This window comes from Rhododendron vialii, chromosome 2a (assembly GCF_030253575.1).
Source record: "Rhododendron vialii isolate Sample 1 chromosome 2a, ASM3025357v1".
NCBI lineage: Eukaryota > Viridiplantae > Streptophyta > Magnoliopsida > Ericales > Ericaceae > Rhododendron > Rhododendron vialii.
Genome location: NC_080558.1, coordinates 11,939,541 through 11,956,687, shown reverse-complemented (window position 1 = coordinate 11,956,687; position 17,147 = coordinate 11,939,541). Strand labels below are relative to the sequence as shown.

General features: G+C 39.5%; 1 pseudogene; it reads left to right on the top strand.

Moving 5' to 3' along the window:
• Positions 1–1,983: 1,983 nt before the first annotated feature.
• Positions 1,984–6,827, top strand: LOC131315937 (G-type lectin S-receptor-like serine/threonine-protein kinase At5g35370; annotated as a pseudogene).
• The last annotated feature ends 10,320 nt before the right edge of the window (positions 6,828–17,147 follow it).

Genomic DNA, 17,147 nt, shown 5'->3' with positions numbered 1-17,147 from the left:
AGACAGAGAAACGAAGAGAGAGAAACAGAGAATCCAGTATTAATGTACGTACAAGGATTAAACAACTAAACTCACCAATTAAGGCTATGTTTGTTTCGATGTAAAATGTTTTACGATCTAAAATGTTTTTCATGTTAAATGTTATTTCCGAAACAAATTTCAAATTATTATTTTTTGGTGTTTGGTTGGCATTTGAAAATATTATTAGAAATTGACAAAATAGTGTAGAAAGAGAGATGAGGGGCTTAATCGGTGGACAGATATGAGAATATTGAAATTGAATGCGGGTCAGGACCGACAATCGAGGAGATTGAGTAGTGAAAATTGCAGTAGAAGGCAGCGGGTTCATTTCGAAATATAACTTACGGAAAATTTAAGCGTAAGTCATTTTCATCCAATTAATGGAAAATGTTTTACATGTAGGCTCCGTTTGTTTGGATGTAAAATATTTTACCTATTTTCCGGTGTTTGGTTGTGTAAAAAATGAGAATTTTTTTTTTATATGTAAAACATTTTCCATCAATTGGATGAAAATGACTTACTCTTAAATTTTCCGTAAGTTATTTTCCGAAATGAACCCGTTGACTTCTACAACAATTCTCGCTGCTCAATTTTCTCGATCGTCAGTCCTGATCCACGTTCAATTCTAATAATCTCATATCTCTCCACCATTTAAACTCCCCATCTCCCTCTCTACACTATTTTGTTGATTTTCGAAAATATTTTCAAGTGTCAACCAAACACCGAAAAATAAAAGTTTGATGTTTATTTTCTGAAAAAACATTTTACATTGTAAAACATTTTACATCGAAACAAACGGAGCCTTAAAATATTTTCCTCATTTTTTACACAACCAAACACTAGAAAATAGATAAAATATTTTACCGGAAAACATGTTAGGCCTAAACAAACGGAGCCCAAATCTCCTCCGAGATAGAGAGCTGGTTGAGTCATTGATCTCCGCTCACCGAGCAAGTAGATAATTAGACAATTGAGGGTGGGAAAAAGATGATTATCATAAATTTAGAGGACTCCAAAACAAGGCCACTGGTTTCAGCAACAGATGGGGAGTGGTTGTAATCGCCTTCATGAGTGACAATGTGGGTTCGCGCTAATATTTTTGGTATTTTGTCGTTTTGGTGTTTTGTTTGTCGTTTCTTAGGATGGCAAGTCGCCCCCACCCCGCCTCGATGGAGGCAGGTATTCATCAAAATTTTGGATACTGACGGGTTCGGGAGAAAAATATGAAAATCCGATCAAATCGGGTTGATGTTATCCTGCCCCATTATCCATTGTTTATTGAGTAATTTATGAGCGCTATCAAAGTTTCATGTGATATTTTCGCAAGATACTCCCAACCATTACTTTCATTGTGGTCTTGAGATAGCAAGCAATATGTCAAAAAAGAAATAAACGTCCTGACAATAATATGTACAATGGTCAGATAAATTATGGGTCCCACGAATACATAGGCGACACAAATACATCACACAAACAAATGCAAACATGTATGTTTCGATGTGTGTCTAAGCATTATTATGAGAAATAAAGAATGACCGAAATGAGTTGCTCTACGTTTCTACATTAGTATGCAATGTTACTCCAAGTGCAAAAACTATAAAATTACATTCATGCACAGGATTTGTGGGGTCCACATCACACATGTTACACGATAGGCTACAATCGTCTCATGTATTTGTCAACGTATTAGCATATTAAAAAGGTCTAAGAATGTAATTCCCGACGCAATAATATCTGTATCTATTTGACAGATGTGGGGCGATATGCATAGATCGAACCATATTAAGTAGCTTTGGCCGAAATTGTGTTGGCATTGTTGCTAATCCCGCCATTCATTGACAACAGAGTTACAGTACCTATAGTCTCTCTCTCTCTCTCTCCTCATCTTGCATGGCCTTCTCCTTCTCTCCCCTCCTCATTCCCCTCCTCCTCCACCTCATTCATCTCCCCACCTCATCCCCACAACTCCCCCTTCATCCCCACTCCCCGACTCCCTCTCCCCAGGCTTCACCGGCTCCTACGCGGTAGTCGGCAAAAATAACGTCGGCCTCCTGGCCGCTGGACCTTTCTCCGCCGCCATGACCTACACCTCCTACCTGGCGGTCGTCCACACCGCCTCCAGCACAACCGTGTGGTCCGCCAGCCGCAATTCCCCCGTCCGCAACATCGACACCACCGTCCGCCTCAACGCCACAGGTCTCTACATGGAAGACAGCGGCGGGGAGTTCGAGTGGTCTACGCTGCCGTTTAGCTCTCCTGTTTCCCTGCTTCAGCTACAGGAGTCTGGAAATCTGGTCCTGTTCGACCATTTTAATCGGTCGTTATGGGAAAGTTTTGATTACCCCACCGACACTATTGTTAGCGGACAACGGTAATGTTGGTTCTTTATTTTTTTTTTTAGGACATGCAAGAAGTGTTAGTTGTTAGTGTTGATAGCGGGATTTGAGTCTTGATCTTTGTGCACGGGTATACACTAATGCTACATACCTCGAAAGGGGTATAAATTAATGGTTCAGATTCATATTAATATGTGTGATACAAACATTCAAGTAAATCTGAATCATTGATTTCTCTTTTTGGAATATTTTTGAGGTACATAGAATTATTGCAGGGCATATGGTGCATTCTAACTTGGTTACCACCCCACTTGCATGGTTAAGTATTTTAAGTTTTAAATTTTCCATGATGACGATTTTTTTTTATCCAAAATATTCACCCATTTTTAACTATCTGTCAATTCCATATTCAAATATGTATTGCTTCACAAGCCTCCAGTCCCCCAATTTTAATTTTCTAGAATGTTAGTACTTCCACAGTCCCATTTTGATAGTCTCATACGAAAAGACGTATAGACGTGTGATTTTTTAGATAAAAATAAAGTACTTCTTCTCTTCATATTTTTTTGAATTTTTCCACACCATATTAAAGAGCTAATCGAGATCTTTAATTTGGTGCAGAGAAACTCAAAAAATCATTTACAGAAGCACTTTATTTTGTGTCTAAAAATTACACATCTTTTTGTAAGGGACTATCATTTTGGGAGTAGTTCTTAAAACTAAGAGAGGGAGAACATAGGGAGGGGATGGACAGAGAACATGGGAGGGAGTTGGGGATTTTCAGAGAGTTTGGTGGGGAGTGGAAAGATGGGCATATGAATCAATACTCTCAAATTTGTTTGTGCCTCCCAAGCCTCCAAAACCTCAATTCTATGTGTGAATAGTGGGAGAGAGAAAGTTTAAAAGGGAATTGGGAGTTGAGTTTCATGAGATAAAAGAAGATAAATAAAAATCTTTGGTTTTTGTTTATTTACTTTGTTTATCTTAGATTTTTTACAATCCCAAATTAATATGAACATTCATAAGTCTTCTAATATGAAACTTTATTTCATCCTATCTGTACTCAAAATAAGTTGTTACGATTTTTTACAGCATGGGCATGAAGATGGCATAGTTTATGACGTTAATATAATATGCATTTTATCGCTGTTATAACATTTAGATCATATTCGTCCTTTGTAGTTTTTTTATTTTTTATTTTTTGCATATTGGTCGTACTTACTTTTATTTGCAAAATTCCTTATTTTCTAGTCTAACTTTTACTTATTTTTGGGTTTTCAGTACCAATATCGTTGTTTTTTTCTTAAATTATATTTTCTATTGATTGGCGTTATGCTTGCTCGATGCATGGTACCAAAAAAAAAATATTGATGTGTTTTTTTTTTTTAAATTATTATTCTGTTTTCTTGTATCAAAGGGGCGTGCACAATGCGAGTTGTGCATAAAAGAATTTCTTATATTTATGTAATTTTCAATTACTCCAACAATGCTATGGATACTCTTCTGACTCTTATGATGCATTGTGTTTGGATATTTGTATTCAAATTTTTTTTTCAGTTTGAAAGGTCGTTTAGTATACGAATTATCTAGAATTGGACTTAGTGTTGATAAACGAGTCAAGTAGTCAATTGTTCAAGTTCAATTTAAAAACTTTAACAAGTTTGTTTATTAGTGGAACCGGCATCGAATCAGGTTTCAATGAGCCTTCACAAACCGAGCTCAAGTGACCAATTGAGTCAGTAGTATTTAACACAAGATTGATTTCGATACGCGAAACCTGTTTTTGAGTTTGGTTAATTTGGTGATTCGACTGACCCAAATTGACCTTGAACGAGCTTTCAATGAGCCGAACACAAGTCCAACTCGAGCAGTTTGGTTCATTTAACGGCTCTAATCCAACTATTGCAAAACATTTGAGTATCATCTTCTCTCCACATGATTTCCCTATAATTTGGATCATCCGACACAGATTAATTTGACACCCTTGTGTCCCATCGATAGTGCAACGTGAATATAACTTAGAGTAGTACTTGTACTTGGCCGTTGAAACATGCAACATAACCTTAGAACAGCAAACGTCGTGCCTCTTGTTAGTCTCATACCTAACTTTCCTAACTTCAGTTCATCATATCTTGTACAGTATTACTTGTGTTCTTGATGTTACTTTATTCATGCCAATTTGAATAGTTTGAGGTATTATGATTATTGTTCGATTAATGCAAAACAGGTTACCTGTCGGACAATCGCTGGTGAGTGCTATATCTGTCCAAAACTTGTCGATGGGTGATTACCGGTTCACTGTCACTGACGATGGTGGCGGAGACGTGGTGATGACTTGGAATGGGTTGACTTACTGGAAGTTGTCGATGAACACAAGCGTTTACAAGGTCTCGAACCTTCCAGCTTCGTTCATGGAGTTGAACGGCACTGGTCTGTATCTATTTGGGGGAAATAGTTCTGTAGTTGTGATGCAGTTGACTTTGGGTGTGTCTGAGTTTCGTATGGCTAAGTTGGATTACAGTGGCAGGTTTAGCATTAAAAACTACGATAGCTCAATGTGGGTAGAGGAATTCAACGGTCCAGTTGATGACTGTCGAATTCCAAACATTTGCGGCAAAATCGGAGTTTGTTCAGCCATGCCCGTGCCCACCTCGTCTAGTTTTTAATGCTCATGTCCTCCAGGGTTTGATCATGTTAATAACCAAACGAACGAAGGTTGTTTGCCTGTCAATGATTCTTTGCCATCAGCTTGTAATGCTAGTGGAAATGGTGATTCAAACGTATCAACTTCTTATCTGGAACTGGGAGATGGCATGGACTATTTCTTAAATGATTTTAGCGAGCCTCGTGTGCGTGGTGTCAACTTATCTAGTTGTGAGAATCTTTGTTCACTGAATTGTACTTGTTTGGGATTGTTCCATGATAATTCTTCTGGTTCCTGTTATTTGCTTGAAAACCATTTGGGCTCAATTATTGCAAGTTCTACAACAGATCGGATGGGTTTCATAAAGGCTCAACGTGTAACCATTTCTGCAGGCCCATATAGTAAAAATGATAGTAGAGGTCCTAGAGGAAATGAACTTACCAAAAAAGAAAAACCTTTCCCCATTGCAGGTTTGGTACTGTTACCTTCATCTGGGTTCCTGTTAATCACATTAGTAGTGGTTGGAGTAGTTTGGTACCGAAAAAGGAAGTCTAGAAACTCGTTGATAGAGCTTGAGATAGACGGTATCCCAGGTTTGCCGGTGAGGTTTGGTTACAAAGAGCTTGTGGTTGCAACAGAGAATTTCAGGACACAAATTGGTTCCGGAGGATTTGGAACTGTATACAAAGGCACACTACCGGATGAATCCACTGTTGCAGTGAAGAAGATTACTAGTTTGGGCGTTGAGGGAAAGAGAGAATTCTGCACTGAGATTGCTATAATTGGGAACATTCGCCATGCCAATTTGGTCAGGCTAAAAGGCTTCTGTGCACGAGGGAGGCAGCGGTTTCTGGTTTATGAATACATGAACCGGGTTCCTTGGATCGGGTGCTCTTTGGGAATGGATATGTTCTGGAATGGGAAGAGAGATTTAAGATTGCCCTCGGGACAGCACGGGGTCTTGCGTACTTGCATAGTTCTTGTGAGCAGAAGATCATCCATTGTGATGTGAAGCCAGAAAACATTCTGCTCGATGATATTCTACAAGTGAAAATATCAGATTTTGGGATTTCAAAGCTGCTTAGCCGTGGGCAATCTGGTTTGTTTACAACCATGAGAGGAACCCGAGGCTATTTAGCACCAGACTGGTTAAGCAACTCTCCAATAACCGATAAGTCGGATGTATATAGTTATGGAATGGTGTTATTAGAAATAGTTAGGGGAAGAAAGAACTGGTCACTGCAAATACATAATGGGAATACAGAAAACGACCAATCATCATCTCCGTCAGGGTTGGAGCATTCCACTTTCTTCCCGCTGTTGGCTTTGGAAATGCACAAGCAAAGGCGGTACTTGGAGCTTGTGGACCCGAGACTTGAGGGACAGGTCACAAGCGAGGAGGAGGTTGAAAAACTCGTTCGCGTGGCTTTATGTTGTGTGCACCAAGACCCAGCGCTGAGGCCGAGCATGGCTAATGTTGTTGGCATGTTCGAAGGCGGATATCCAGTGGGTGTGCCACTGGTTGAGTCCCTTAGTTTTTTGCCCTTTTTTGGCCAGAGAAGGACGGAGGTACCAAGAATCGAAGCGCACAATGTGCAGAATGGGTTGGTGTTGTTTCCACAAGCAAATGCTAGTTCTAATTGCAGTTCCAAGGGCTCACACAACTCGTTTTCCTACATGTCATCGCAGCAAGTCTCAGGTCCTAGGTAGTCCTTAATTGTTACGTGTTTATGTAAAACGATAGCTAATTGAAGCCTTTCTATTCGCTTTGAATCAATGCATAAATGGTCCTCTCTTCCACTAGCAGAATAGCTAGTTTGAAGTCATCGTTGTTTCCAAGATCTATTTTCTGGTATTTTTGTGAAAAATCTTGGTGTTACCTTACACGTTTATTGACTGCATGAAATTAAGTTCTTGCAGTTTGTGTTGTCAAATAAAATGAACCGAGGAAAAGTAATTTGCCTCATTCACTTGCGCACTGATCACTTGATTAATCACTTGCCTCATAAGAAAGGATGCCCTGTAAGGCGCAGGGAGCTACTTTGCAGCACCACTTCCAATAATAGTTGCTTTTCTGCCCGGTCGAATTCTGCATGGATGTTACCACTGGGGCACCTGACCTGGTTGTATTCCTCTAGTACTTATGAAATTTCAAGTACTTTCAATCATTGGGATTTTATACTTCGTATAATAGATTGCAAAACACAAAAACTAGAAACCCCCTCCTAACTTAAAACCTAAACGGTAGAAACAAGAAACCGAACCGATCGACATCAATGCCGGTGGAACTAATGCGCGCAACATTGGCATGAACGCTCAACCAAAAAGATCGTACCAAAAAGTCACCAACATTGGCATGAACCCGCAACCAAACAAATCTCAACTGTCCATTCATTTATTGCCGAGATGAAATCTGAACCGTCCATTATCGAAATTCAACACACAGCAGGCTCCGCGATTTCCACCCCCTAACCTTTTTTCTAGACCGTCTCAAACACGACAACTTCCACCAAAGCCTTAACCAATCCTTCAAAATATTGAACCTTTTTCTGTTTCTTTCCATTTCTTTGTTTCTAAATCTATGCAGAAAGGAGGAAAAAAGCAGAGCTATGATGACTAATGAATTACTAAAATTAGAACTTTTTTGAACGGCTATGTGAAGTAGAACTTTTTTGTAATTAATTACAAAAAGACAGAGAAAGAGAAAATTAAAAAAAAAAAAAAAAAACCATAACCCACTTTCTTTGTTTCCACCGTCTTATTTTCTTTGCTTTTGACTTTCAATCCCGACAATGGATACAATAATCTAGACAGAGAAACGAAGAGAGAGAAACAGAGAATCCAGTATTAATGTACAAGGAATAAACAATTTTTACTCACCAATTAATTACTCCTTCGAGATAGAGAGCTGGTTGAGTCATTGATCTCCTCTCACCGAGCAAGTAGATAATTAGACAATTGGGGGGAGGGGGGTTTGAAAGATGATTATCCTAAACTTCGAGGACTCCAAAATCTGGGGTGCTGTAGTGCATGACCACTGATTTCGGCAACAGAGGGGGAGTGGTTGTGGTCGCCTTCATGAGTCACGATGCGGAAGCGAGAACCCTGTTGTCCCGTTGTCGTTCTGGTTCAAGCACACCAATTCAATAGCACTTTGTTTGGCCTCCCTTTATGTCTTGTTTTGATTAATGGACCAAGGCAAGATTAAATGGGTCCAATTAATTTTAGTTTGATTTGGTTACGGGCTTAAAGCTTTTTTGAGAGGCCTATGACTATTATGGTTAGCATCCCATACAAATAGGAGAGTGGGTTCATGGAGGTTGAGCATTACTCGGCCATTTGATTATTGGGAAAATGATGGCTCAGAACGTGTTTTGATAATTAATATCTGCCAAGGATAAATTAAGAACACTTGTTAATATAAAAAATATTCTTAGCGGGTATTAATTATCAAAACACATTTTTGGCCGTTATTTTCCCTTGATTATTTGACTAAGTCCAAATGGCCTATTGCTCTTCGAATTTCACGAGAAAAGATGACAGAGAGGCCCACTATCTTTAGTAACCTCCATATTAACTACCCATTACCAAAAGAAAACAAATGTATTGTTCTGCCAACTTCCAAAAACCGTCAACTAAGAGAGAAAGGCTCAATCATGGGACAAATGGCGTCATGAGGTGAAGGCTGGAAAATACACTTGCATGCAGAACCGTGGAGATATTTGGCCTATAAATACAAGTTCACAAGATTGAAAAATGGTTCAACATCTCAAAGTCCAGCGCTTAAATCAAAGTCTTTTCAGCAAAGCACCTATTTTATTTTTCTTGTACCCAACTCAATTACTTCATCAAGTAGTTTGAGTTTTTACTTTTCCTTGTACCCAACTTTATTATTCCGATATAATAAAATTCATCTTTATTTTTCGATGTTCTCTACTTTTTTTCAAACGGTTGAAAAATTCTAAATTCACTTCGTTGTGGCAAACCATGAACTTCTTTGTGGCCTCACTCTTTGGGTCACACAATCGCACTACATACGAAGTCAGATAGAGGCACCCATGCCTTTCATACGTTGGACGACAACAAATCTTAGCACGCCCGCGTTCATACTGTACACGCCATCAAGGGAAAGTAATCTGGTCAAACTCATAAGGGGGCTTAAAGACAAAATTAGTAATTGTGCCAGCTCTAGCTCATAAGGGGGTTTTCAGACACTAAGTGGGTACAAACACAAAGTAGGTTAGGATCACGAGAGAGAGAGAATACTAGAGTAGAGTTGTATGAGGAGTACACTGATATTATTAACTTGAACTGATATCTCCCTTACTTTCTTTCAACGGTGAGAATATCTCAGCTATATATAGGCAGCCAAGACATCTGCTTACATCACTGCACGCATCACAACACAGTAACACACATATAATTGCTACAGTAGTTTACAGACAAACTACTATACACTTTTAGACTAAAGCCTAAAGCTACTGAAGACTGTCAAACTACGTACAACCAAATATCAAGACTAACAATAGTAAAACATAATAATTTCACCCTGTTCAGAAAAGGCTGAAACTTTATAGAACGCAAAAGGGACAGCTGGCTTGAACACATTGGTGTTATTCTGATTCACTATTTCCAGAAGAGTCTTCGGTCCTGTCTGTGAGGTGATACTGATCTAAAAGATAGCGGATATTTTGGCGCCATTCTTCCGGATAAGTATCATTGAATTTCCAATTTGCAGACTCATAATGGAGGAGAGATGAGGGAACGTCTGTGAGTGCCAATCCATTGAGTGAACACAGTGTTTGGGTTATGACAAGATAATTTCCACTGTCGATCCACTTTCCTTGGGTCACTGGATATGTTGAAAGGAATATAGTGTGATATGCCTTTCGCCAGGTGATAGAACCATCTGAATTAGGGTGACTCCTGTTGTTGCGACTTGTCCAAAAGGCAAACTGGAGATCTTCATCTGGATTGCTGGGGGTGCTCCTGAATTTCTGTTGCCAAAATGGTATGCTTCCAAAGAGCAGAAGAAATTTCAGGAAGTAATCTTCTGGAGGATGGACTTGACTGAACGCCGCATGAGCCAGATATACCAAGACTGCTGATTTATTAAAAAAGATACTTATAGTATAGACATCAACTAAATACCACAAGAGAAGATAAGCTTCTTTCTTAAAATGAAAAACATTATGGTAGGAGATCTCAAACGGAGTAAGGAAAGGATAGACAGGATGAAAAGGTAGACCTTTTATGGGACACTCATCAAGACCATACTTGAAAATACAGAGATGTTGAAGGTTTTGACACATTTGAACACATCTAGAAAGGAGGGTTAACTCTAAAAGATGACACTGAAGGTGGATAGGAAAATCTACCGGATGGAAACAGGAAATCATGGGAAAACAACTAGGAACAAAGAAATGTGGTTTTGTTTTTGAAAACTGGTTGATTTCTTTTTTGAGCCTTGATAAAAAATCAGGGAGGACATTTGTTTTTCCTTTTATGTGAACAGCATCAAAACTCCAATTGCAAAACCAATTTGCCCATCTGAGTAACTGTGCCTTTGGAAGGTGTTTCTGTTTGAACTTGAGCATGTTGGGAAAACTCATCATATCAGTCTCAATTAGGAAATGATGACCGATTAGATGAAATTCAAACTTCTCAATGCTCCTTTTGATTGCCAGAATTTCTTTGTAAGTAGAGTGGTAATGAAGTTCTGCTGGAGAGAATGCACCACTCTTGTATCCACAAATTCTGCGCTTTTGATTTGAATTTTCTTCCAAAAGAATTGCTCCCCAATATAGATCAGAGGCATCTGTCTGAAGGACTCTCTTTCCATCTGAAGGTATGGCTAATGGAGGAAGAGTTTTGGTTAGGGCTTTGAGGTCTTTTACAGCTTTGGTACAAAGGGCTGACCAAGGAGGAGGGGTTTTCTTTAGTAGAGCTGAGAGAGGGGTACGGTATTGAGCAAGGTTGGGGATGAAATCAGCCATATAGTTAACAATTCCAAGAAATTGCTGAACTTGTTTGACTGTGAGGTTTTCATTTGAAAAGTGGTCAAGCTGGGAGGCTATATGAGGCTGAAGGGTATATTGACCTTTAGAGATATGCATCCCTAAAAAATCAATTTCAGGTTGAGCAAGAAACATCTTTTTCTCTGAAAGCATAATGCCATGGGTTTGGACAAGGGAATGAAAAATTTGGAGTAGGACAACATGAGACTCAATATCTGGTGAAAAAAGTAGGATATCATCTATATAGACAAGGGCTGAGGATAATATAGGAGCAAATACCCGAATCATGGCCTTTTGAAATAAGGATGGAGCTGTTTTCAATCCAAAAGGCATGACTAACCACTGGAAGTGGTGATCTGGAATGCAGAAACCAGTTTTGGGACGATCATCTGGATGGATGCCAAGTTGCCAGAAACCTGCTTTCAGATCAAATTTGGAGAAAATCTGAGCTTTAGGCAAGTTTGCAAAAAGAACACTTCTTCGAGGAAGAGGGAACTTATTATCCTGCAAAAAATGATTAAGAGGCTGGTAATTGATAACCAGACGAAGTTTTCCTCTTATCTGCTCTGTTCTTTTGTTGACATAAAATGCTTCACATGCCCACTGAGAGGTTGTGGGCTCAATCAAACCTTCTGATTGAAGTTGCTGAAGTTCTTGAAGAGCAAGCTGGTAGTGTTCTGGGTTCATTCCATGATGGGTAGCTTTGGTGGGGTTAATGTCTTCATTTTTCTTAAAGGGAAGAGAAATGAAGAATTCTGGATTTTTCCAAAGTGGGTTAGAACATTTGGTGAGGAACTGGGAATGAGATTCAGCACAGGAAGTTTGGATTATGGCTTCTTTAATGGTGGAGAAAGTTTCTATGGAAAAGAGATTTGGTTGGGTGGTCCAGGGTAACAAGTAATTTTTGTATTTCAAACCTTTTTTGAGCCAAGAAACTTTGCTGAGATTTTGGAGAATATCAAAGCCTAACAATAAATCTTTTCCTGGGAGATCAGAACCATAGACTTGATGTTTTATGGTGTATTCAGGGAAGAGTTGAATGATAATAGGTTTACTTATCAGAGTGATAACAAATGTTTCTCCATTGGCTGCTGTAAAGGGTCTGAAACAAGACTGCCAGTAAGACCTGGGGAGTATTGCTGGGTTGAGAATGGAGGCTGCTGCACCAGTATCAAAGAAAGCGATAACTGGTATGGGTTTCTCATATTTTCCAAGCAAGATTTTGACCTTGGCTAAAGGTTGAGCCAACATGATGTTGGGGAACCCAATTGTTTGGACTTCATAAGGGAATAAGTCAGGATCATCAGATGAGTCACTTGATTCTGAGGAATCGTCTGAATCATCAAAGGTAAATGCAAGGACTGCTTCATCTGTTGCTTCATCGTCGATAGAAAATAGTGATTCTACATCAGCATCTTTAAGATCATCATCAATGAGAGCCAAAGAGTTCACCATTTTGTCTCTTGCTGCCTTATTTGGACACTGTTTTGCATAGTGCCCCTTCTTTCCGCATATGTAGCAGCGATCAGACTTTCGCTGCCCTCTGAACTTTTTCTTCTTGAAAAATTTCCATTTTCTCCGGCGTGGGAACTTGCCAGATTTTGGAAACTTTGAAAACTTGCCAGGAGATTGAAACTTCCATTTCTGAAAGTGTTTAGACTTCCGGTATGAAGGACGGCAAGTGCACTTCTTGTCTTTGCACTTTATAGATAGGTCAGGACGATCACATGCTTTACCAAGAAGTTTTCCCTGTTCTTCAAGAGTTCTGAGGAATTTCTGGTGATTGCACAATTTTTCCAAAGCAATCAAAGAGTGCTGATATATACCGCCAAGAGAGGTTGAGTTCAGCGTCAATCCTTTTGTCTGGAGGAGCCTTGTTGTCTCATTTCCCAATGGTTCTGGAAGGGAATTGAGAAAAGCTTGCTTGAGATTGACATCATCCATTCCGTTGAGAAGATAAAATCTCTGAGACATACGGTCATAGTGAGTCTCGAGATCTTTCCTTTTAAATGAACAGCATCTCATACTGAGATATTCTTCTCGAACGAATTCCTTTGTGTTGTTGTGGTCTCCAAGAAACTCAGTATGCAGAACTGAGATGAATTGATCAAGAGTTGGCAGCTGTTTGAGCTGTAACTGTCGGTATTCACCGAGAGCTAAGAACCATTGACGGAGACGGCCAAGGAATTTTGCTGTACACTTAGTAATGACATCACTGAGTGTAGCATTAGGAGAGAGCATAGCAGCTGTGCACCAAGCATGAATCTCATAAAGTTTATCCAACCATTTTGATGGGGGAATGGTATCAAAAGAGAATCCTTGGGTATGAATATTGGCATGGGAGAAGGAATCAAAGGTTGGAATTTCAGGAGGTGTTTCAAACTCAGGACCTTCTTCAATGATGGGATCTTCAACATGTTCTTCCGGATTTTCAGGGTTCATCATGAAAACATGAGGAATGGGCATAGAGTCTGTGGATTCAGTATCTGAATCAAACTCAATGGTTGGTTCAGGAAATGGGGTTTCAGGTATAGTGGCTAAGGTATGTAGGAGAGTGGAGATTGGATTTTTAGCAGGGCTAGATGTTGGTTGAACCATTAATTGGGGTAATTTGGAATTTGGGTCAGATGGTGGATCTGATAGTTTAGAAGAAGTGGAGGTATCTGGTGCCGTAGTAGAGGTAGATGGTGGAGACATGACTACCGGAGGTTGGGTAGGTTTTATCTGGGGCTTTGGGAAAGGAAGTTTTGGTGGAGATGGTCTTTTTGGTGGAGGAAGGAAAGCCGACGGGTTTCCAAAGAGACTGGAGCTTGAATCACCAAATATTGAGGTAGGGTTTAATGGTAAGGGTTGAGACATTTGAGGATACCCAGAGAAACTTTGTTGGGGATAAGCTGAGACCATATCAAATGGATTTTTCTGTTGAGAATACTGCTGAGCCTGAAGTGAGTGAAGCTGGTTCTTGAGATGCCTCATTTCAGCATCCTTATGGGAAAAAGCTGCTGAGAATGCTTGGTTGGCGTAAGCCATCTGAAGAAGTTCTTGGTGAACCTGTTGAATTTTCTGCTGCAAATCTCTGATAAGAAGTTCCAAGGTTGATAACTTCTTATGGACAACATTTTCCAAATTTTGCTGAGAGAGAGAAATCCTTTGGAGAATTTTGTTTTGAGCCAGAGAATTTGCTGATTGCCAATTTATGGCTGCTTCTGCTGCTGACACTGCTTTGGTACTACCATCAAGGAGAATGGTAGTAGAATCTGGAATTTTATGCCGATGGGTCGTTCTTTCTTGGGAATTATGAAATTCCAAAGGAGGAAAATCTGCTTCTGTCCAGGAAGGGGATGAGGTGAACATGAAACATCCACTCGGTTGACTCGACGAACCATCATCAGATGGAGGTTGAGGAAGAGGTGGAGATTTACAAGGAGTGGGAGGTGAAGAAGGACATATGGGACTTGGATCTTCAAAATCCTCGTCATCTTCTAAGAGACTGTCTTCTAGACAATCATCACAGTCACAGGTATCAAAATAACAATGACCTGTTTTTGGATTTTTGAAATAGAAGACTGGAAGGCCACTGGGATCAAAATATTTAATTGGAGGACCAGGCCTAGAACCATCCACAAACATGTTAATTCTCGAAGGAAAAATAACAGGATGGGTTGAAGATGAGGCAGAGGTTTCTTTTGGAAAAGTAATTTCCACGGTACCATCAGGTTTGGTGATGAAAGTTGGGTTGGATGTTTGGACAGGTATGGGCTTGTTTTGGTTTTTCTCATAAGCTGTAACCCAAGATTCTGGGAGAAGCTTGAGAAGCTCAGGACGGGAAATTTGTCGGGGTACATGGACACAAGAAGCTTGGTGAGGTGCGTTTATGGTGAGAAAAAGGGCTTCATCTGTGGAGGATGGTAAGGACATGTCAAAAGCATGGTTTTGGAGACGGTAGGCCATTTGGTAGTGAAGGGTGGCTGCATATGTGGAGGAGATTTGGGAGGCACCACCAATTTGAACTTGGACCTTCAAGGCGGATAGCAGATGAGGATCTGCTAATGGCATGTTGAAATTGGGGTAAAAGGTAAAAATCACAGTTCCAGCATTTAGAGTGGTTTGAACTGTAGCGATGCATGCGTGCTGATACTGTAAAAACCGGGTATCGACCAGAGCAAGTCTGGACGTAACAGGCAAACCTTTTCTACCATGGAAAGTGACAGCAAGTCGGATTGCTCCAAAGTGAAGATGGGTAAATCCTTGTTGTTGCCAAAGACGAGGCAAATCAACCGGGATTTCCAAAGGTAAAAGTTGTTCAGCTTCAGTGGCTGCTATGAAGCACTGATCAAATTTAGAGGCTTGAACATACTCTGTTACGGAGGTTGGGCGTTTTGTGGAGAAAAGTTGGGTGACGGTCTTTTTTACAGAAGTTTGTGGTCTGACAAAAGCATTATAGGGATTTAGGAAAGGAAGATCAGTAAGAGGAACCTTACTATCATCAGGTAGGTATTCAAACTCATACAAATATTCTAGATTAGAAGAAGAAGATGAGGAATTTCTACTGGTGGAGGAAGATGAAGGGACTAAGGATGACGAAGCAGAGGAGTGGGTGGTAAACAGGTGATTCATTTTTAAAAGTAGAATTCTGGGTTCTCCTTTTTTCCTCAGTACAACAAACCTTTTCTTTTCCAATCGTAAAAGACTTCAACCAAATTTTGATTAATAAAATTTTGTATACCAGGGTAGATAAACCGAGACACACTGCTCAATAGCCAAAAGTCTCAAGGTACTTTAACCCACCGATACAAAATTCTTTTAACCAAAATAGTTGATGAAGTTTCTGATGTGGAGGATCCTGTGAAGGCAACCACAGAGCATACGCTTCAAGTTTTCCTTTTAGAAAAGATTTGAAGTAGTTTTGGAAAAGAAGTTCCTAGAAGAGGGTTTAAGCTAGAATGGAAGACATGGCTCTGATACCAAGTTTTCAGACACTAAGTGGGTACAAACACAAAGTAGGTTAGGATCACGAGAGAGAGAGAATACTAGAGTAGAGTTGTATGAGGAGTACACTGATATTATTAACTTGAACTGATATCTCCTTTACTTCCTTTCAACGGTGAGAATATCTCAGCTATATATAGGCAGCCAAGACATCTGCTTACATCACTGCACGCATCACAACACAGTAACACACATATAATTGCTACAGTAGTTTACAGACAAACTACTATACACTTTTAGACTAAAGCCTAAAGCTACTGAAGACTGTCAAACTACGTACAACCAAATATCAAGACTAACAACATTTCAAAAAGATGGAGAAAAGGTTGTTCAGATTTGCCGATCGAACCAAGAAAAAAAAAAAGTTTATTCAGATTTACATTGCTACTATCATGAGTTTAACAGCTCATGAGTTTAATGTTCTTGATACAATTTCTTATCCTTCTCATTGTGGTACGTATCTCTTTTGCTACAGTAACCGGCATGTAATCGAAGAACATCCATTTGTTTCTCATCTTGATCGATTTGGAACAATGAATCCAGGTATCAAATATTGCAGCCGGGCTTGAGAAAATAAGAAAAGGTTTACTGTTCCAAAGAACTAGATGATCAATGTTAAGCCCACGTACACCTGACAGGCTGACCATTGCAATGGTTAGATTTTGCAACAAGAATTACGGAAATTAACTTAAACAATTGCATGTATTGGAGAGGTTTCAAATTGTTACATGCATACATACATGAGTAGTTATTCCTTGTGTTGAAAAGTAAATTCGAGATTAAGGATTTCAAAAGAAAATGACAAGCACAAGGTTGCAACTATTTTTCCTCGCTTGTAGATTGCACGTGTACCTCTACTAGGCTCAATAAAATAACTATACGGTTTCAAAGACCTAGCTGAAGAAGATATTTCAGGCTAAGCACGTACAGCAGCTTATTTTTATCTGACTAATTTCTTAATTAGCTTCCTCCAAGAAAATCAGTTCCAAAGAAATAGAAGTATCATATCATTCAGTTTAATTCTTCACCTATTTTTAACCATACAAATTAACTATGTTGGTCCGAAGTCGAGGAATTTTGGAGGCACAAACCAAAAGTCTAAGTTGATTATTCTATAGCCATAAGAATCAAGTAAGCTGG